This window comes from Dermochelys coriacea, chromosome 9 (genome assembly GCF_009764565.3).
Source record: "Dermochelys coriacea isolate rDerCor1 chromosome 9, rDerCor1.pri.v4, whole genome shotgun sequence".
In the NCBI taxonomy this organism is placed as follows: Eukaryota; Metazoa; Chordata; order Testudines; family Dermochelyidae; genus Dermochelys; species Dermochelys coriacea.
In genome coordinates this window covers 44,847,558-44,870,565 of record NC_050076.1, presented here as the reverse complement: position 1 = coordinate 44,870,565, position 23,008 = coordinate 44,847,558, and the positions used below count along the sequence as shown (strand labels likewise).

The following is a 23,008-nucleotide window of genomic DNA, read 5'->3' as shown; positions in this document are numbered from 1 at the left end:
TGTGTCCTTTGACACACTAATATAGCTGTGCTGACCAATGTGGTATTAGGTGGAGCCAAGGCTCTACTATTCCCCAACCTTTCTGCCCATATGAAGTGGATGGGATGTAGCAGCCTGACATAAGCTGCTTTCTCCCTGATGCATCTCCCCAATGAATGGGTAGATGACACAGGTAATAAAGAGATGTCCCTTTGCCTCCCATTATTAGGGCATAATTAGGCTCAATGAGAAAAAATAGTCAGAAGGTAAACTTGAAATATCTTTTCCCCTCAAACCAATCAGATAAATCTACAAATATTCCCCTATTGAAGCAAATAGCTTGTTTAGCAGGGTCAGTTCTCATTTAACTGCATTTCCTGGCCATTAATCAGTTTGTTTTTTTAAAGGATGAAATATTAACAATTTAGCAATGTTATTTTCCCCCATACACATTTCCTATTAGGACCCAAACCCATTAATTCCTTTTCATTCCTGAAGTTACTCTGCGAGAGTCTGTGGCTCTGTTTCTTCCTGCAGATCTTGCCTTAGGGCATGTTTTTTGATATTTCATTCTTATTAGTTCTACTGTGCCGCTTGCATGCTGTCCTATTTGTTTCCATTAGGATTATTCAAACATGCTTTGGAGTACGTTTGATGCCTGGTCTCTCTGTGTGGAGATGGGTGTACTTGGATTAATAAGTATTAGATGATGTGCCAGTCTTAATTTGTAATGGGTGCACATTAACACGTGTGCATGTGTGCATGTTCAGTTTTGAAGCATGCACAAGTGGAGCCTGAGCATAGTACATCCAATTCATCAATGGAGGCTGGTGGAAACCAATAATATGACCCAACATCTCTAAGGATAAGTGCAAATGAAGTCAATATGAAACCATTTTCTTCTTGTATGGAACTTGTTAAAAATTATTTCCTTAGTGGATTCCTATACAAAATGTTGACTTTTAAAACAATGAGATGACTAATGATGGTAGTTTTGGAAAGTCCAAGTAAATAAAGACATCTACTTGTGTGTAGTACTGAAATCCTGCTGTCCTTGAGTTTTTTTTATTAGCACTGTTAGAAAAATTACCATTTTATCCAATATCGAGTGCAATTCATTTGAAAATACCCAAGTGTCTAGCAAAACCCAAAAGAGCTTATTAATTAGCAGCCATTGTTCATGTCCATACTTTGTGAAAACAATGAATGCAATGTGTATTGGCACAGGGAGCAAATGCATAGATCTGTAATATGGATTAAGCAACAGCCCAATTTTAAGGTAACTCCGAATTATAGGAGCAAATTCATGGAATGGATTCTAGAAATGTAAATGCAAACTGAGATCGTTGTCTGCAAGTCAGTAGTTTTCAACAACCATCAATAAACTCACTTCATAATAAAAACGAGCTATTGTATTAGAAAATATGCATTGTTCTTTCACCAATCTAAACTGTAAAATACATTCAAGGCATTCCTTCATATGTCTCAAAATATCAACATTAATCTGGGAGGAACTAATACTTTCTAGAACTGAAACAAGATTGAATGCAGGGAAGGGATGTTGGCAGATACACAATGGAAACACATTAGCCCCTCCAGCTGCTCTCACAGTTCCACTACGGAGCACATAGCTATAGTTTCTCTTCAATAATAATTTTATGGTAGAGCTCATAGAAGGAGGGGGAAAACGTGTGGTAAACATTTAAAAAATATCAGTATTCTAAGATCACAAGGAAAAACAGACAACCTTCAAAGGGTCATTAAAGTAAATTAAGAATAAATCACTGAAATAGGTGTGTTCTGACAGTGCTTAGCTTCCCCTTCCATTACTGTCATTCTTCTTTTCAACTGTGGTAAAGGCAGCTCTACTTCTGTTTCTCTGCTGCGGTTTATATCATCCCAGCCTGCTGACTTCAGCTCTCTTGGGCCAGCTGATTAAATTAACACCTCACTCAGGTAAATCTATCCCCCTCTTTCACTTGGCCATGCCCAGCATTGTAACTTGATTGGCCTCTATAAATCAGGCAGGCTGAACTGTATTAATTCATTTATTTTTTTTTATATTGACTTAACCAAAAACCTAAGGTAAGATTTAATGCTATCAGGGAGGCTGTTGGTTTTTAAAAGCTTTTGTCTCAGCAGTGACTGCTTAATGCACTACATAACAAGCACTAAATAATACATTAGAAAATTCTCCCTTTAACATTTCCAGGAGAAGGACTAACATTTTAATCCTCTCTCTCTGCCTTTATAGTAAAGGGTATTCTCTGATGCATTTCTAATTTGTGGTTTAACTGTGCATAACTGATATTTTAAGATGCACCGTTTTAAAAAGGACCTACCGTGGTTTAAATTCTTTTTCAAACATGTATTTACTTTTTATTCTACAAACTTAACTCTTATAAGTATTTAACATTTTATTGCACTTTGATGAGCGTTTCCATTGCTTACTCATGTGTTTTGGTTTTGGTGTTTGCTTACTCATGTCTCTCATCTCATCAGAATTGGGTCTGCTTATGTTCAGTTTCGCATTGACATTCCCATAGGAAAGAATAGTGGTTGTACTTAAACATGTGTCAGTGTTACCACTGGCTAAAAAAAATCCCATCCTACAACTGCCAACCCCAAACCTTCAAAAACCAAGAGTCAAGCCCCAAAAAGTCATAATATTTATTTTAAAAATAAACTTTGGATTCTTTTTACATTATTCTTCTGTTTTTTTGAGACTTTAGGGTGCATGCTTTAAAGCTTTTCTCCACAACCATGACTTTTAAAAAATTGAAAGCTGAGAGTCTTGTGTAATCACATGGCTCCAGGAGCTCGGTCTTTAAGAAGACTCCAAATAACATGAGACTTGTGATAAAATTGAGAGAATTGGCAACACTGGATCTTGATGTTATGTTTTATTTATTATAGTTCAGTTAATTAATTAATGATATATTTTTAGTAACTTCACTGTATTTAATATAGGGAATACCTGTGAAGTGCAGCATTAGGAAATGTAGTTTGTAATCTCTTTGGAGCAGGAGCATCTTTGTGTTCTGTGTTTGTATAGCATCTAGGACTATGTGGTCCTAGTCCATGACTGGGGCTCCAGGTGCAACCACAATACAAATAATGCTGAATTAAAGTTGTCTTAGGCAAAATTTTAAAGTTTTAAAAAGTGACTGAACATGAACGGGAGGATTTGAGTAGTTCCAGCTGTCATGAGGTGATCTTCAGAGGACTAAATGCTTTTACAGAGGCACTAGTATAGCAAGGTGAATTTCAGTGTTTTACTTTCTTTTAGAATTATTTGTTGTGAATAATCCGATTTGTTAGTCAGATATGCCACTTTTTCTGTTGGTAAGTTATCTGAACACATCATGATTTTTTTACTAATTTGTCACTCAAATAGTATTATTTTATGAACAAAGTTGAGCCCATGGATTATTTGTGTGCTGTCCATGATGAGTAGTCATTCAGGGGAAGACCCACCAAGAGAGACAATGAAGGAACAAAAAAGAACAGTTGAGAACAAGATTTCCAGAATGAGGGTATTAAGTATGAAGCACAGCAGACAAATCAAGGAGGACGAGAATGGAGTAGTGGCTGCGAAACATGGCTAGGAAAATGTCATTGGAGATGTTGGCAAGAATAGTTTCAGTGTCACAGCCAAAAGAGAATGAATACATTTAAGGAACAAGGAAAAGGGAGAAGCTGGAAATGAGACAAGTGAGAAAACTTGGTGGTGGTGGTTATATGGCAGAGGAGGTGACAAGTGATAGAAGCGGAAGAGGAGGAGATGGGAGATCATGGTTGAACTTTGGCAATCACTTTGATGTCAGCAAGATGTTACATGGCGAGAAATAGGTGGTGTGAGATCTGAGGGTTGGAAAGTAGTGCTGTGTGGCTAGGAAGATGGAAGAACTGGAGGAAGAATTAATTTATTGCAGAGGAAGATTGTACAGTCATAGGACCAGGAACTAAGCAAGCCAGGGTTGGATGTTTGTGAAATGGACTTGGGGTGAAAGAGGGCCAAAAGCCAAGAGTGGCGAGACTCTGAGTCTTGCATAATGACAGGTTTCAGAGTAGCAGCCGTGTTAGTCTGTATTCGCAAAAAGAAAAGGAGTACTTGTGGCACCTTAGAGACTAACAAATTTATTAGAGCATAAGCTTTCATAGCTCACGAAAGCTTATGCTCTAATAAATTTGTTAGTCTCTAAGGTGCCACAAGTACTCCTTTTCTTTTTGAGACTCTGAGTGTCTGTCTTCCCTCTAATTTAAAGTTGTATTTATTAATTTTGTTGGAAAAAGCCATGAGATGTAAAACACTGTTACTTTCTTCCTCCCAAACATACCATGTCAATACACAAAGTGTTGCTGGGTGATCACCTTACACTTTGATTGAGTGTTTGAATGTGAATATAGGATTCTAGGGAATATACGTTTATTTGTACACACTTTTTAGAGGAATGGAGGCGTGGGTGGGCATGCATTCCTGTGTTTACACAAAGAAGAGCTCCTCCCCAAACATTTGTACAAACAATAAATGATTCCACAAGAATTGATGGAAAGGTGGAAGAAAGTTTATGAGCATGGTCAGATCAAATTCCAATTCTGATATTGTGAAAATATTTGTGAACAATTTCCCAGCATTCAGCCAGCTCAGCTGCCTTGCACATCATAAACATTTAATGTATGCAAGTATATTTATTTCTACTTTTTCAAATGTTTATTGATAATACAAGGCCAAATGTATCAGAATAATATATAAAAGCTCAATCCATGTTAGCTGTTTACAGATTCTTTGCCTTTTTGCCAAAGTTCACTGAATTCATTTTATTGAAGGGAAGCATTATGTAATTTTTTCAATTTATGTCTTCTACATATACTTGCATCTGAAGAATTCCAAATAAAATCTAATAATTCCTTTATAAACTGTAGCAGTTTCCAGAGATATTTGGTGTCACCTTGTCCCCCTTCCCCTCCAAACATTGTATCCAATCACACTATACTTTAATCAGAGAATTCTCTCATGGTTTAAGGTTGACAACTGACATAGTACCAAGGATGTTAAATACCTACTTTGAAACATAACCAGTTGTTACATACAATCCAAATAAAGACTTCATTCAAAAGTTTAAAATAAAATAATAAACAATAGATGGATGTACATTCATGTTCCTAAATGTGCCTGTAAGAAAGATAGCCTTTCCAAAATCTGTCATCCCTATATCTGATTGAACTATTGGGTATAACAGATTTGAAAGAGCATTCGCAAGGAAGACACATACCCAGAACGTACGGCTATGTCTTCAATGCAGAACTTACTCAAGTTATCTACACTGAAGTTACTCCTCTCAATTAGCCTCACTAGAGTGAGAGCAGTCACACTGTGAAATGACACTTGAGCTGCTGTGTTCACACTGACACCGCACTCACTTGTGAGAAGCACTAAGACTTCTGGGGGCCCACCCCAAGATTATTTGCACTGCAGTAAGTTGAGCTACTCTAGGATTTCTTTCCCAGTGACTTGTGGGAGAACTTGTCTGTCCTTTCCGGACATATGAGTGGAATTGTGGGAAGGCATTGGAGGACTAGTGGCACTAAAAGGACACAGCGTGCATCTCCACTGCAGAGTACTCATGTTAGCAGCCAACCAGTTGTGCTCAAGTGAGCTTTAGCTTATACCCCCACACTCCAATTAAGGTTACAGAGTGGTAGCTGTGTTAGTCTGTATCAGCAAAAATAATGAGGAGTCCTTGTGGCATCTTAGAAACTAACACATTTATTTGGACACAGGCATTCATGGGCTAGAACCCACTAGCCCACGAAAGCTTATGCCCAAACAAATTTGTTAGTCTCTAAGGTGCCACAAGGACTCCAATTAAGGGTTTTTGTGTGATCAAATGATCTCTGCAGTGAAGACAAGCCCTATGATTTCCTTGGGTAGGTACAAAAAGAAAAGTTCATGATTTGTCACAAGAATTTCAACAATTAGCACACAGCTATGTTTTCCTTCACATAACACTTACCCTGCACTATGTGCAACCCAGTGGCCAACAGAAAAAGAGAACAGATTGTTAAACACCTGTTTGTAAAAAGCTAAGCGCAGTGGAGTAGACCGCTACTGTTTCATGCTGGAGAACATAAATACACTAACAGGTGACAGTGCTCAACTATTACTGAGTTATTGGTTATGTTTGATTTTGTCTTTCATAAATCAGCAGTTAAAGATAATTCATCAGGAGAACTAGAGCTCAAGAAAAGCTTGCAGCTATAACACGTCCAGATATTACAACAGGAATGTTAAAGCCTCACCTCTTTGCCAGGAAACAGAGTGGTGTGCATACAGATTCTGGATGATCAGTGATAACTTGGCACTGTCAAAGCCTAATGACACTAACCAAGATAGAGATGAATAGTGGAGGAATGTTCAGCTGTACCCATAGGCCTTTGCTCAAGTTGCAGTTGGGTGATTCTGATTAATTGCAAAGCTCTATTTCCAGATCAGATGCCAATTTTCTAACACTGTTTATGATCAAACCTAGTAATTTGTTGCCAGATCCTCAGAGAAACCCTAAGACAGGGACAATTATATTTATGATGCTGGCTGTGTTGTAAAACTACCCGAGAGACTGAAACGTTGATTTGTTATGAATATTGAAACATTAAGTTATGAAATATTTGGCAGAGAATAAATTCAGGTCTTTGTTAGTACTAATCATCAGTGAACTTGATAAGATTTTTTTTCTTATGAAAGCAGAGGATGTAACATTATGGGAAGTCACCAGATAACACTATTGCGGATGCTCTTGCTAGTTGTTTCTCTGAATGTATTTGAGGTAGATCTTGAAGAGTCTCTGGCCTGCTTTTCTTTTAGAAACTGACCATTCTAACAACAGAACCTAAACCTCATTCTTAGGTCTTAGCTGCTGCCTACAGCAAGTAAAGGTGGTACATTCAAATTCACTGGGGTTGTTAAGAAAGTTTAAAGTGTGGAAAATATAATTCAAAACTGAGTCAATACGTTTACGGTTTATTATGGTAAAACAGTAACACACAGCTGAGATGGGCCACATCCTGGACCTGCTCTGCTCTCATGAGACACAAAGCAGCCATAAAGCCAGTTTAAATGGGCAGTGGAGGATTCCCTCTGCTTGTGATGTTAATATGTGGTGGCATATAGCCACTGTAGTGACTTGTATGCCGTCCTCTCATCTTGATCCCCTGTGTAAAGGGTATGGCTGGAACATCCATACATCCCAGTGACCCCCAGCTGCTGGAACAGCTGTTTGGGGTCGGGGCAATTGAATGTCAATTAGAGCAGCCTTGAGGCTGCTCTGACTCCTGCTGAGGACTAGACCTGTCCCTAAATCAGTAAAGATGGCTCAAAATCTGCTAAGATTCCCCCCATTTTGCACTGAGTACAGTTCATCTAGACCAGAGGATCTGGGCCACTGTTTAACTGATCTTGCATCCTTGTTAGCTGCTGTTAAAGTTGCCTCTTGACAACACAAAGAAAACACTTAATGAAAATTACTTGACATTGATGTTTAGAGCATTTAGTGTTATCTTCATCTCAAAGATCTAACCACAGATTGCTATACAGTAATGTAACTGCCTCTCAGCTGGGACTGAGAGTCTCATAAATACTCACACCAATAAATACATTCCTTTGGAGAGGCTAGCCAGCACGTTAGGGGAAGTTGAACATGTGAGGCCTGGTATTGTGTCCCCATAGCTTTCATGTAATTGTTCTGCAGTGTGTTGCCCTGGTCCTGGTCTGACGTGGCCAATTAAAGATCATCACATTCTTTACTAGTGTGTACAAATACTACTGCCCTCTATTGAACACAACCAGGAAGTCCTGCTTAAGTGTGTGTTCGGGTTTTTTATTGACGCTCTGAGGGATGGGCAAGCAAATTTAATTCAAATGAGAATGATTAATTTTTGCTCTTCTGTCGGAGTGAGCTGAGCTCGAACCTTTCTCTGACGTTACCAAAAAATTAGTGTGCTGTGGTGCCTCCCCTCACAGAAACTGCTGTACTTGCCTCCCTCAATTCCTGACAAAATAATGCTTTCACTGAGGCAAAGGAGAGACTGCCAAGTCTCCTTTGACTACCAGTGGTGCTGTTGTCAATGAAGAAGGGGAGCAAAGAGAAGAGGTAAGAAAGGTGATCTTCTCAAAGTATGGGGCACTTGGATAAGCTTCATATGACCATTTGAACTGGATATTGACAAGTCCATCTCTTCTTAGTGTCACCATCTGGTGGCTGCACTCTGAGGAGAATATTACTGCTAGGCAACCATTTCTACTTTAGTGCAAAAGGTAAAACAGTGATGTTTGTGTAATGGGAAGTGAGCCATGGGCTCATGAGTACTATTCCTCATGCAGCCTGCATGTGATCAGCTGACAGCTGTGGAGCGTGTGCACATAGGAGGCTCGGAATCATTATGCTAGATGAACATACAACCCCTGTGGGGTTTGCTTTGAAGAGAGTCACAGAGTTGGTTTTGAATAAAACCAAATGCAGAGATATTTACCAGTCTACTCATAATTATATGGGCTTAGAGTGTTGTGGAGAGAGCTGGAGGGACCAGCTACTACCAATACACCTCTAGGCTAGGACAAAATGAAATACGGAACTTGAGCCAGTTCCCAAACACCTTAAGGAATGTGAGCTTTTGGGGAGAACTTTCACTGTACTGAAATCTATGACCTTTCCTGGGTTTGGTTCTCCTCCCTCCCCCATGAATTGCACAAAGTCAAACCTGACAGGGTCTCCCCAGGCTTTCCTGCAAGCACTGTACTTTGAAAAGACAAAAGGTGTCAGTGTATATATTGGGCAATTTGTGCCTTGGTCATGAGTGAATTATCATGTTGGGAATGAGAGTTATAACATATTTTCAAGTGAGGTATCAGTACATGCAGTGATTCTTGACATTGGTGCTCAGTCACTTGGTGAGTTTTACTTGTAGCTTAGTGAGAAAATTAAAGCAAGGTGCAACCTGCTGGAACAGGCTCTTAAATTACAGTAGGTGCTGCAGTATTATTATTAGCTTTTTATCACCTTCGGGAGCACAAGCTGAAATTACTTTTACATATCCCAAGGAAGGAGCCCTGAAATCTCAAAACAATGTAATATCCCTAAAATGTATAATTATTCAACAGCACCAACAATCTCCAAATGATGTATTATCCTGACATCATGACCAATACTAATTATTTTCAAATGTAGCTGCGGCAGGCAAATAGGAGAAATGAAAGATTATCCTTCTTAGAGGGGAATTTGAGAACTCTCCAACTGTCAAAAAGACCCTCCCATCAAGATTGGAGAATTCATAATTTGCAATTCCAAAAACGTTGCATTTTTGAGTGTAGGTTTTTCTGCAGAAAAAAAAGGACGTGGTAGATAATGTGATGTTTATTGAAGCAGTAAGAAGTAAGTTTAGTACACAAGCTTTGGAGCCAAAATGACCTCTGAATTAGATAAATAGTAATACCTTTTTGGTCTCTGAATTTATGTAATCTTCTTAGTCTATCAAATTCTTTATATGTGTACCTGATAGGCTGTTTCCACACAAAGCTCCTTGTAGGATTGTGGCTTGAGGTAGTACTGAATGAGGAGCTATAGAAATGCTAAGGAAGTTCTCTGGAGTTAATACAATACATAGTAGATGCACAAATGAAAACAAGTTTCTAAGGATACCTTCCTTTCCATTCTGGAAACTTTGATGTGTGAAGTCCATGACTACCCAGAACTGTATTGATGACAGCTGATTTGCCTCAGTTTACTCATTTAAATAGTTATCTCAATGGGTTTAGGACAGGGAGAGGAAGATATCTTGGGAGACAACATTGTAAGGGCTAGCTGACCTCTATAGTTGGCACTGGTGCGACCACCGCTGGAATACCATGACCAGTTCTGACGCCCACAATTCAAGAAGGATGCTGATAAACTGGAGAGGGTTCAGAGAAGAGCCAGGAGAATCATGAAAGATTAGAAAACATGCCTTAGAGCAATAGACTCAAGGAACTCAATCTATTTAGCTTAACAAAGAGAAAGTTAAGGGATGACTCGATCAGTCTATAAGTATCCACATGGGGAAAAGATAGTAGATAAGGGGCTCTTTAATCCAGCAGAGAGAGGCATAACATGATCTAATAGCTGGAAGCTGAAGCTAAGCAAATCCAGACTGGAAATAAGGTATAAATTTTTAACAGAGGGGTATTAACCATTGGAACAATTTAACAAAAGTCATTCATTTAACAAAAGTCATTCAACAAAAGGCAGATTTTCCATCACTGACAATTTTTAAATCAAGATTGGATGTTTTTCTAAAAGATCTGATCTAGGAATTATTTGTGGGAAGTTCTATGCCATGTGTTGTACAGGAGGTCAGACTAGATGATCACAGTGGTTCCTTTTGGCCTTGGAATTTATGAATCTATTCCATCTGGGACCTCAGGTGTGGGACAAATTCTAGAAAAACTAGATGGGAAGAAGGATGAACTTGTAAGTACAGGATTGGATGGGGGCTCAGAATACCTGGATTTAAAACCTTATTCTTCAACAGACTTTCTGTGTGCCTGTGGGCAAATCACTTATTCTATGTACAATGGAGACAATATTTCTTCCTTTTTCCCACCCTTTGTGAACTTTGAATGTAAGCTCTTCAGGGCAGGGACTGTGCCTAGAATCTCGGGGCTCCAAAGTTTGCAGGAGCTTCTAGGCACTACTGTAATAAAAATAAAATGTGTGAGAGAAAGGTGAGAGTGTGGGATAACTGCAGGAGAAGTTGAGATGTCTGGCACACAGAAGTCATACTTAAACTGTAATGGCAGCCTCCTTCCACCACTCCCGGCAATCAGTACTTTATTTAAACTTATGTGCAAGCAACATATTCAGTGTCCCATTGAATGAGCCATACAGTAGTAAGGAAGTCTGTTCCTATATTTGTTTTGCTTTTGATATACAGCTGCTACAGTAAGCCAGGCATGATTTTCATGAGGCACAATAAAATTCTATTAGTTCCAAGAGCTAAAAAGTAAACCCACAGAGATAACTGCTTCAGCCTCCACAACGATAAAAATCTCAAGACAGGGCCAATCTTCATTCCTTTCCTTGGGAAGAAATCGTCTAAAACATCCAACCTGGGTTCATCAGTGGTAGTTCCGTAATCCGTCAGTCATCCACAACAAAAGGTTTCACAATGTTGTGTGTATTAATATAGGACTTATTTGAATGCAGACAAGCTGAAAGCATGTGTTCAAAACATGCCAAGCATGTTTTACATTTCTTTGAAACATCTGTTTTTATTACAGTAGCAGAGACGCATTTATCATGGTTTCATGTTTAGGCTTAATTAGCTTGCCTGGTACCCCAAGTGTATGAAGCCCAGCTGACATTATATTCTGGTACATAATATGGAAGTATTTGTAAAACATGATGTTCCTGGTATATCTGCTTATCTTTTGTTGTAACTTTTCTTCTAATGAAAGAAGCCATTAAAAAGCTCTGTGACAGCTCACTGTATGGTACCCTTAATTAATTATGCCTAGAAATTCTGTACATACTTCACTAGTAACCTACAAAAGCCAAAGAGTGACTGATCTTGCATGCTTTGCACGCTCAAGACTCCCATTAAAGTTAATTGGAGTTGGGGGATGCAAGGAATGCCGGATTTGCCTTTATGGCTAAAGACAAATGCGTGCTCCCAACTTCAAAGGTTAGGTATTCCTGCCAGTCTAAGGGGTGGACGCAATCACAGCACCAAGCACTGAAGGCATCTGCTAAATGTCATGCAACAGCTAAAAGCTGTAATTAAAAAAAAACATAAACAGACTCAAGGAAGAAAAATATTAGTAATAATTGAAAATGCTTTGGCTGTTGCATTCATCCTAATGATCTCATTCATTTTGGTTAAAGAAACTACTCTCAATTGGCTGACATGGGGTGTGCTTTGTTTGTGTTCTCATTCTACCCCCATCTTTCCCAGTTAACTTTTATTGCTCAATGCAAAGGTCAAACCAAAGACTTAATTAAATTGAATACAGGGAAACGATAAACTTATTTTGGATGGGGGAATGAGAAACCATTTCAAGTATCTTATTCCTCTCCCCCACACACTCCTCATTTTCTTCAGACTAAAAAGAGCTTGTATTGAGGGTAATCATTTGCTTAAAGGGAAACTGCACGTACTTCAATCAAAAGTTTACATAGTAAGAATGGTTTCAGCCCATTTATAAACAGTTAATAGCATTTACAAAGCTGCAATTATAAATGCCATTTTTAATTAAGCTTGGCAAATTCTGAGGCAGATGAAGCCCCATCTTGCTAAAAACAGACCGTATTACGATACTGCACCAGCAGTAAGGAAGTCCAACCGACAGCAAGGATCTGGTCCCCTGTGCTTATCTTAAAGCACTTCAATGGTGTCACTGAAGTAAATGCAACTACTCACATGCTTAAAGCACATGTAAGTCTTTGCAGGACTGATGCCTAACTGTAAATCAAATTCTCTCACAACTAAAGAGTCAAACCTCAATCAATTGCTCCCATCAGCTCACCCCCAAAATTTAAGAAGCCTGATACTTGCAGCTTGCTCTACAGTTCACGAAATCCAGGTTTCCTCCACACTAGTCATTACAGCAATGAGGAAATGAAATGTTTCCTGCATTTCTGTTTTTGGGGAGTTTATTGCAAATAAATCATCATATTAAAAAAAGACTTTAAGTCCTGGTATGATGGAGTCACGATTTATGTTCAGTTACAGAATAAACACACCAGAACCACATTTAAGCAGACATTAACTGAGTTTTTTATTGCATCTGTTAAATTAGATGACAGTGGAGGTTTGTCATAATGTAAAGGGAAAGTTCAGGTCCATAGATAAATTCATAGGAAACATTTGTTCATTGAATATTGATACTGTTCACGTTCAGTGGGAAGTGAAATAAAAAGAAACTATAGCAAGGTATTATTCTGAATTAAACATTTTAGACATATTAACAGAAGCAGTAAAGAGAAAACATCATCGTATTAGACTGGTTTCTCCTCTACTCTGGAAAGTTTACATTACCCTTTTGTCATGCTCTAGTCTGGCAATATTCAGCATGCATACCCTCTATTTCACACTGATAGGCTTATCTGGCAACTAGAATATCAGTTCTATCATAGCTGACAGTTATTGATGGAGAGGTTGGTTAGAGCCATCACACTACTGAATACTGGTAGCAAGAAGAACATGTTTCATGAAGAAATACCAAAAGGTTTAGAAACATTATGGTATGAATAGCATACTGTGAAACTGATGAACCCTTTTCTCATTCAACAGGATGAATAATCAAATTAATGGATTAAAGGAGACAAACTTCTAAGGATGAAAAGTAAACTTTTCTAATAAAATGTCTCACAAAATGAAGTGCATTTGCAATATATTAGCATGTAAGAAAATTACCGGCAGGCAATACATGGCTGTGCAGCAAACAAGAGGAAGGGAATTCACATTCAAAGCAGATACTGCATTCTAATGGCCCAACTCCACTTCTGGGACTTCGGCACCCTAGGGGTTGAATTTGGCCATTCCTCTTGTTCTGAGGTATTGTGGCCCATGTGATATTAGATCAATGGGTTCTAAACTTGTCTGAGACCTCCTTTTTCATAGCAGGATCCCCCTAAACTCACTCTGGGTTAGATAGCAGCTGTCTGAGACTCCCCATCCATCCATCCATCCATCCATCCATCCATCCATCCAGCAATATTGGAAGGGCAGGGTGGTCCCACCCTCTGACCTGTTAGTGAAGAGTTAAGGGTTGTAACTCCCATGTTGACAACTCCTGTGATCGATGAACATCACATTAAGAATCAAAACTGAGGACCCCAATGGGTCAAACTTTCAGCAGGCCTCTAGGTGTGTTCATGTATTTGTGCAAGTGGTCTCAGTGATATAAAACCTGTGCGCTTCCCCATAACCTCACCTTACCTGCAGCACCCTACCAATGGCTGATGCCCTGGGGCTGAGAATGTAAAGTGTTTTTGTTTTTAAATAGGAAGAAGCTGGAGGGATGGAGAAAAGCAAGAGCCTCAATGGAGGCAAGGAGAAACTAGCTGGAGTCTCCTGGTCAGGGAATTGAAGAAGCTGCTGATCTACTAGATGATCCTTGCAGGCTCTCTAAAAATATGGGAGACCAGCAATGCTTGTTTGTGTATGCAAAACTGACATGTACATATGCAAAGTGGTTAGTTCAGTGACTAAGTATGGTACTTGATTTGTGAATTTTTTGGTCAGTGCAAAGCAGCTTTGACATATGCTCAGTCTCATCTCTGAAATTTATCTATTATTGCCAATTTTCTTTTTCATAAGAGCTTAAATTGGGGGAAAAAATCCGCTAGAACTTCATGAGTGCTGACAAAATGTACTTCAATAGATCTTTTGGCACAGTTGAGGTCTATTATTTAAATATGCATCAATAGATTTCGTAAAACAAATTATGTAAATACCTATTTAGGGACTTTTAAAAATGCATATTGCTCACCTGATATTTAAAGACAATTAATGTATATCATGTAAATCTGCACTTAGGGATTGCTACCTTACAGTCTCTGGATGTCAAAGCCTAACAAACCCTTCTCAACGTGCGGATTCAATCTTGCCATGATAGATTTATGCTGTTAAATTCGATGATGTTATGACCTACTGAAGACACATATCATTGACACTTTAGGTTGTAACCAGCTCCTCCAATTCAGCTGCTGTACCAGTGCTTTAAGGGCCTGGTATTGACTCCAGATATGCAGCTCTGATAGTCATTCATTTTGGGCTGAGAAGATTTCAATTTTTTAAATACTAAACCCCATATTTTTAGGAACATTGAAACATCTGTGGGGGTAGGGGATTCAGAGCCAAAGTTACTGTGCAGTAATTATGGTATTTTTAAAAAACTGGGCCCAACCCTATAGCCACTGAAGTCAAAGGCAAAATTCCTTGGAGATGGGAAAGACTGGGCCCATGTACAGTTTTTCAGACTATAGTGGCTACACCATATAGCATAGCGGATTGGGAATGGCGTACAGAGCATTTAACCTGCACTAACTATGTCAAATTTGGCCTACCACTGTCCCAGGACTAGACTTCATATTTTTTGCAAATCAAAATTTTACACTCCACAAATCAAATGTAAGTGACTTTTGTCCACCATATGAAATTGGTGTGAAAGGAGAATCAGGCTCAAGGGAAAAAAAGGTGTGCTTAAGACAGGAAAGAGTGAGGGAAGCTATTAACACTAGTATAAATGGCCAGCACTATCTAAGAGTGATAAAGACACAGAAGAACTATCTGTGGATTAGCCCTGAAGATCAAAAAAAATCAGCATGGAAAGTCAAGATACAGCAAGATTCTGAGATGTGAACTGTTGCTTTTGCAACTGAGAAATAATAGGTCTTAATGAAACAGCTGAGTCTTTATGACTTTACTATTATTACACATTTATTACACATCTATGGAAGCCAGGAAAGTGTTATGTTCATAGTTCAGTTAAAGATAATTGCTAATTGTATAAGAGAAAGCTGCTCTTGAGCTTAAAAATGGATTGTACAGTGATCCACCCAGAGGTGATTCCTAAAAAGCCAGATATCAACTTTCCTGATGTACGGAATCTAATAAACACAAAAATGTTGGTACCTATTTCTAACTGGCACTTGCTTCTTGTTTAATCATGTAAGAGCCAGATTTTCAAAAGAGCTCAGCTCCCATTTAGGCATTTAGCTGAACTGACTAGGTTTTCACAAGTTCTGAAGCACCAAACATCTTCCATTGTTCTCAGTGGGAACTGCTGGGCACTGAGCTTTTTTGAAAATCTTGTCCTAATATTATAGTAGTTTGCTAGAAAAGATTCCAGAGAATCTAGCTTGATAAAGAGTACAGGAGAATTGGTCTTTCAGGAGTAGTAAAAGCAGCATTTGTTGAACTTTATTAAATCCTTGTTTAACTTAAATGGAGATAGGTGAAATTAACCTTTATATCCCAATAGTGCTCTTCTTTTTGAAGCAATTGAATCAAAGTAGTGTTAGCAAGGGCATCATTCCATTTTATAACCTCAAAGAACATTTATTCAGAGATAGTATGTGAGCACCACTTAATTGGAATCAGCCTACAATGAAGGAGCTGCATACCAATTTATGAAAAAAAAAGATTTCAGTTGAGAAGAGATGGGACATCTAAGACAAAAGTTAGTAAAGATGGATGTGTTACAAAGAGGAGGTAATCATTTTCTAGAATGACAGAGGTAGTGTAGGGCACAATGGAACAGTTCTAACCACTGCTGGTCTTGGTACATTTGCTGGGATGTGTGAACTGGCAAATGAACCACTCTTCCAAAAAATCATGGAACCAGCAAGACATTTGCAGACTACCACTCTGATTTCTCTACTGTTACATTGTATTGCTTTCACTGAACCCTACAGCCTTTCCTTTTCAGTACAGATTCTAAACTTTTTAGGGCAGGGACTGTAATTTACATGGATTTACAGCACCTACTACAATGTGGCCCTCATCCCGATTGAGACAGCCAGACATCACTTTAATATAAATAAGTACAATGAATCAAAGATAGGTACTGTGAGGATTAGAAAAGAGCAAAAAGGTAAAATAACAAATTTTTGCTTTCATTTCAAACTAACCATTCACTAATGTGCACATTACAATTATCAACCATCCATTAGCATCAAAACTAAAACCAGAAGCCTCCATAAATTTGCTGCCATTTAATTATGAATTTAAATTAAAGAATTAAAAAAATTGTAACATGCAATCGGGCTGTTTATTTCGCTGAACCAATCTGCATCTAAACTGAATTATAATTAATATGCACTAAAGTAATACAATAAACTTTCTACAATCCCAAATTTTATAGACTCAGTAATATATGATTACTAAATCTTTAGAGTTTACAAGGATGTTAACACTCTCTATTATGGGACAGCTTGCTATGATAGGAAGTGTAAATGTCTTCTACTCTGACACATCACATATCAAATATCACGAGATTTGCAATAAAACTGAGATATGGCAATGCTCTAAGTTCCTACAAGAACACACAGGGAGACCATCTCACCCTTATTTCTCCATGCCAGAATCCTGTTCCTTAGTGAGATCAAGAGGGGAGGGTATAGCTCCACCATCAGAGACAAATATCACGAGGTGGATGTGCCTGGGTGAGGCCAGTGTCTTTAAAAGCAACTCTGTAGCCCCAATTTGCATTTCCAACAGGAAGACACCTCTGGTAGAGACAGAAGTCTAGGCAATGCTGCAATAACTTCCTCTTTGAGAAAACTTTTCCACCATGACACTCACAACACTGTCACAGCTCCTTCTATACCTAAACCCTTTACCAAAAAAGAGAGAGAGAGGAAATTAATAAACCCTTAAAAAAACCAAATGCCCTACCCCAAGCAGAGTTTTGAACCTGAAAAGGGAGAAGTGCCAGAGATTCCATGAAGCCCACTTGGGCCTTAGCTATTAATTTTATGAGGAAGGTGGTCAGATATGATGGTGATGGGAGTCAGTATAAATTCAACACAGAGACAGAACGAACTAGCTCATAACATTGGGATTGGTCTAAATATGAGCTTTCTCCATCGACCCAGCTTTTCAGAAGTTTAAATCAGTTAGGCTAAGGAAGGACCCTTCCAACAAGAAACCACCCAGTCACCCAGGTCACCAGGCAACTCTCCCTACCTTCTGACCACCTTTTTCTCTCTCTGTCTTCTATACTTCCTCCTTTGTAAACTCTCCTGTAGATTTCATTTGGGCTTCGTAACCCATTTCTGTATGGACCACCCCCCTTATGTTGGGGTGTGGGAGGGAGGGTGGTGAGAGCTCCCTAGCTCTATTCCACCCAGAAATTCCCTGCTTTTTGACAGCAGCATACAGGGGAAAGTCTGGCTACTTACCTCCACAGGAAAAATTGTCACATACATGTGTGAGCAGCCACCTTGACTGACACACCGGGGCTTGAACTGGGAACCTCCAGAGCTGAAAAGGGTGCTATGACAGCTTGACATAAAGAGCAAATACTTCCTCTCTGTAACAACTCATATTCTCTGACAAGCAGCACAGAGGGGGATATATTACACATAACTACCCACTCACGCCCCAGATTACACAGACAAAGCAACAGGCATCCGACAGGAGACCCACTTAATCATAACTCAGCATATGCATATACTGAGTAATCATAATGGAACAGTCAAGTATTACAGCTGGGTAGTGAAGAGGGTTTCAGTTTCATCCACAAATTTTTTAGGGTTTCTAATTAGAAAACTGAACATTTGAAACCCTGAATACTCTTCTGATTTTAAATCTGAGAAATGGCAAAAACTGGCTATCTGGTATGTGCATGTGTGTGCATGTCCCATGTACTTGCAGTCTGAAAAGGCAAACGAAAAATGAAACATCTGATTAGTTTGTGTGACTAAATTTGTAATAATCTCTAAAAACTGAGTGTGAACCTCTTGTAGGTGGAATATACATTGGAAGCTACTGCTACAGAAGAGCTAGCTGCATGGAAGAAAGCCACATATGGCACGGTGTTAGCAAGTGAGAGGAATTGCTGCACAGTGTAAAAATCCAATATGTACGATGTATGGAGGGTATATGAAGCAAAGCAAATGACAAAAACATAGACATTGTGTACAGAGGCATGGGTGCTGATTAAGGAGTCCCTGTGCAGGAAGCTCAAAGGCTGGCCAAGTTCTTGTTAATTTTCAGGCACCCATTCCAGCAGCTCAGCTAGTAAAGAGAACATTTACTGTGATGCAAGAGTCCATAATGGTGAAAAGTTGTATAGTGATGGCTGATTTGGAATGTCATCGTGAGCTGCCATAACTATTTCAGAACAATAATTCCTTTAAAAACCGCAGTTATCTTGAATGAAATTTCAAAGAGTGAGATTTGAGCAGCCCAGCTCCAGCATTCCTTAGCATGGGACAACTGGGATTGTGGGTGTATGTGCTATGTGTCACTATCACATTAAATGTCTGCCATTTGGAGTCTCTTCTGTTGTAGTTTTACTTTCTGAACATTGGGTACATAGCAATACATTTGTAATGTGCATCAGGAGTATTAGTCATCAGCATTCCCAAGGCCATGGACAATTGTTTCTGTTCCTCCGCTGAGGTCTGTTATTTAGCTAGTTTTCTCTTTACTGTTCTTCTCAAGATATCCTATTTCCTTCTACTTAATTATATGGAAGCCTTCCCCTTTAATCCTCTAACTGAAAAACAACCAAATTAAAAAAGCCAGAGCACTCTAATTGGGCCTAGATTTGTTCAAAAGGAGAACATCTGTTATAACTAAGCACCCTCCTTTTTTACTTTGAATCAGAAACGATGTATCATTTAAGCACTAGGTCAAATTCTGCTCTGGTGTGCGGATGGAATAACTTCTTTGGAACTATTTTATATTTACGCCAGTATGTCCGAGTGCTGAATTTGACTCACTGCATATGATTTAGTAGGGGGGCAGGGAGATTACGTTGTGCTTCAGTTAGGGTAAATTGCTAGGTTTGGCAAAAAGCTGCCAACCTGACCAAAAGTTTGCCCATCTAAAGATCGGCAAGAGTTTTGATTCTTACTCTTTTAAGAGAATCTGCTATAAATAAAAGCAAGGGCCAGGCAGAGGTAGCTGCTCAGAAATTCACTTAAACTTCATTCGTGGACATATTAAAATAAGAAAGCAAATCCCTTAAAGTTATATACACAGCTGATCTGACTGGGGCCTGTGGATATTACTGTAACAGACATAATAAAATATGCATGGGTGTTTCAAATTTTAGTTTTATTCAGCTTTGTTTCTTCACTGGTCTAAGGTAGAAATCATTGACAACATCCCATTTGAAATGGAAGGCCAGCGTTTTCAAATGTGAGGGCCAAAATGATTACGTTATTCAGAGCATCTCTAGAAGATACAGCTCAAAATTAAGCATGCAGCTGCACTCTGCATTAGCTGGTTTCCAAATGGTATTTTAGGTGTAGCCTCAAGTATAGTACTTTCTAGCAATCCAACATGGAGATGATAAAAAAAAATCACTGTGTCAAAGCCAATGCCTGAAAGAATGTTGCTTAAGTGCAGATTAGAAAAACACATTAATCACTGAACATGAAGAAGCATGTTAGAATCCAACAGGACCACTGAACTGAAAAACCCTTCAGAACAGGGGACAGACATTGCCTTCACCACTCTCTTTGCTTTCTGGTTTCTAGCACTACCTGGATCTTATCTTGGAATAGGTTGCCAAGTTTCTACTCGCACAAAGCCAAACAGCCTTGCCCTGCCCCTTCCAGCCCTTCTTCTGAGGCCCCACCCATTCTCCGAGGCCCCTGTTCACTCTATCCCCCCTCCCTCTGTCGCTCACTCTCCCCAACCTCACTCACTTGCTCATTTTCATCAGGGGCTTGCGCTGTGGGGGTGTGTGAAGGCTCTGGCTGGGGGTCCAGACTCTGGGGTGGGGTTGGGGATGAGGGGTTTGGGGTGCAGGAGGGTGCTCTGGGCTGGGCCCGAGGGGTTCAGAGGGCAGGAGGGGGATCAGGGCTGGGAGAGCGGGTTGGGGCATGAGAGAGGATCAGGGGTGCAGGCTCCAGGCTGCGCTTACCTCAAGCAGCTCCCGGAAGCAGTGGCATGTCTCCCCTCTGGCTCCTACACATAGGCGCGGCCAGGCGGTTCTGTTTACTGCCCTGTCTGCAGGCACTGCTGCTGCAGCTCCCATTGGCTGCGACTCATGGCCAATGGGAGCTGTGAAACTGGTCCTTGGGGTGGGGGTAGTGCCTGCAGCCCCATGGCTGCTCCTAGGCCTAAGAGCCGGAGGAGGGACATGCTGCTGCTTCTGGGAGCCACGTGGAGCCAAGGCAGGCAAGCAGCCTGCCTTAGCCCCACTGCGCCACTGACTGAACTTTTAATGGCCTGGTCAGCAGTGTTGACTGGAGCCGCCGGGGTCCCTTTTCGACCGGGTGTTCCATGCATCTGAAGAAGTGGGTTTTTTACCCACAAAAGCTTATGCCCAAATGAATCTGTTAGTCTTTAAGGTGCCACTGGACACCTTGTTGTTCTAATAATCAAAATGTCCAGTGGAAAAACTGATCATGCTCTGCATTCCTATAGCATTTTCCATGTAAAGCTCTCAAGCCTTTATAAATACTGAATCTGAAAATGCCATTGTGAGATATTTGCCTCATTTTTCACAAGAGGAAACTGAGGCAGAGAGAGGTGAGAGTAATTTGGCAAAGCTCACACAGAAGCCTGTGATGGAATCAAGAACACAGCCCATGTCTTTGACTTCTAGCCTTGTACTTTAACTTCAGACCATTTTTAATTCGGAACGGACTTCTGCTTAGTCATTTGCTGCAGGCATTCTGGTTTGGCTAAGAGCACAAAGGATTAATTATACACATGTATAATATCAGAGCCTTGTGTAGCTAGCAGCTCATCACTCTTCTCTTTAGACCTCTCAATTAAGGTACAACCCACTAACTTCAAGTGACTCAAACCCCCAAGACTTTCTCCTCAGATCCTTAGTTTATTCTTAGTGGTGGTTTGCTACCTCTGGAACTCCAGCACATAATCCATCTAGACCTGACCCTGGCTACCTTAAGAGAACACTGCAAAAATGTATATCTTTGTTCAGGAATAAATTTTAATATTGGAATCTCCTTGATGAGTAGTTCTGGTACCTTTAGGGTACATCTACCGTTATGGCAGCATGTAGAGAACAGACATGGCACACCCAACTAGCACAGGTATAAACAATAATATAGATGGTGAGGCATAGCTCAGGTCAGGAGAGTACCCTACATGACTGAACCCTCAGGGTATATATTCTACATGGCTCTCTATATGATCAAGCACTGCTATTTTTAGCAATGGAGTGTCCTGCTGTCAAAGGCTTTCCCCTACCACAGTGAAAGGTTCTGGCAATGCCATATCTGCACTCTACATGGGGAAAGGCTCCAGCAGTTTCCCACTACTGGAGCCTTTCCTTGCTGCCTCTCCTCTGCCAGTGCCTTGCCTTTTTGCAGTGAAAGGCCCCTGTATTTATGTGTATATATACACCCCCACTCCCAAAGAGTCCACTCTAAAAAGGCCAGTGATAATGTATCTTATGGCTCACCTGAAATTTCTTTCCCTGTTCTCATATTAACACTATTTAATTCACATTTATTTCCAGGGGAACTCCATCCAATAGCAAATTAATTCATGATTTATAACTGAAGTTACAATGGGGCTCAGGATAAAATGTTACTTTCTTATCTTTACAAGCAAGGGTAGAAATCTAGTAAGAAGCGTATGTTACAAGCCACTGAAATGGTCTATGGAAAATCTCTTAATTATTAGTGCAGCTTTTGTTAAATTTGTTAGCAACCCCCCTTCTCACTGTCTGGCTATACACAGCATACAGCAGCGGTATCAGTTGATGCCATAACATGCCCCTCTTTGCATACCATCTGAGTACTGCTTCACCACAAGCCCAGCTGCAAACCCTCAGGCTACTTGGACACGTGCCTATGTGCCCAAAAGACAATACTGTGCCCACTGTCTGCACGGCTGGTTGTCTAACATCTGTAATGAGATTACCACAAATTAATGCTGATTTACCGCCTGAGGTCTTACATACATTTGGTATGTGTCTGAATGCCAACTCCTGATTGCTTGAATAGCCTCTGCTCCCATACCTAACTGTGCTGCTGCCGTTGCTGCCTTGATTCTGAAGGAGTGGAACCAAATTCATGGGCTGGCAGCCCCAACCTCATCAGCCCCTGTCTGAACATGGTAACAAATCGGTATCTTGTAAGGAGACTCTTATCACCGTGCATAAAAAAGGGGCTTTCCCCCTTTTCCCATATCGTCATGTAGGCCTTCAAAGCCTGAACAGGGCAGACCCCAGGCTCACCACCCACCTGGAGGATAACAAATTCACCCTGGCTGACTTGATCCATCTTCGACCTTTGCAAGTGTAATATCACTGAATGCTCATGCCATTGTATATCAT

At 40.0% G+C, this 23,008-nt stretch overlaps 1 protein-coding gene across 3 annotated transcripts in view; it reads right to left on the bottom strand.

Moving 5' to 3' along the window:
• Nucleotides 1-23,008, bottom strand: part of LOC119861924 (glypican-5-like) — a 652,536-nt gene that overhangs the window by 2,989 nt on the left and 626,539 nt on the right. The window lies entirely within an intron of this gene.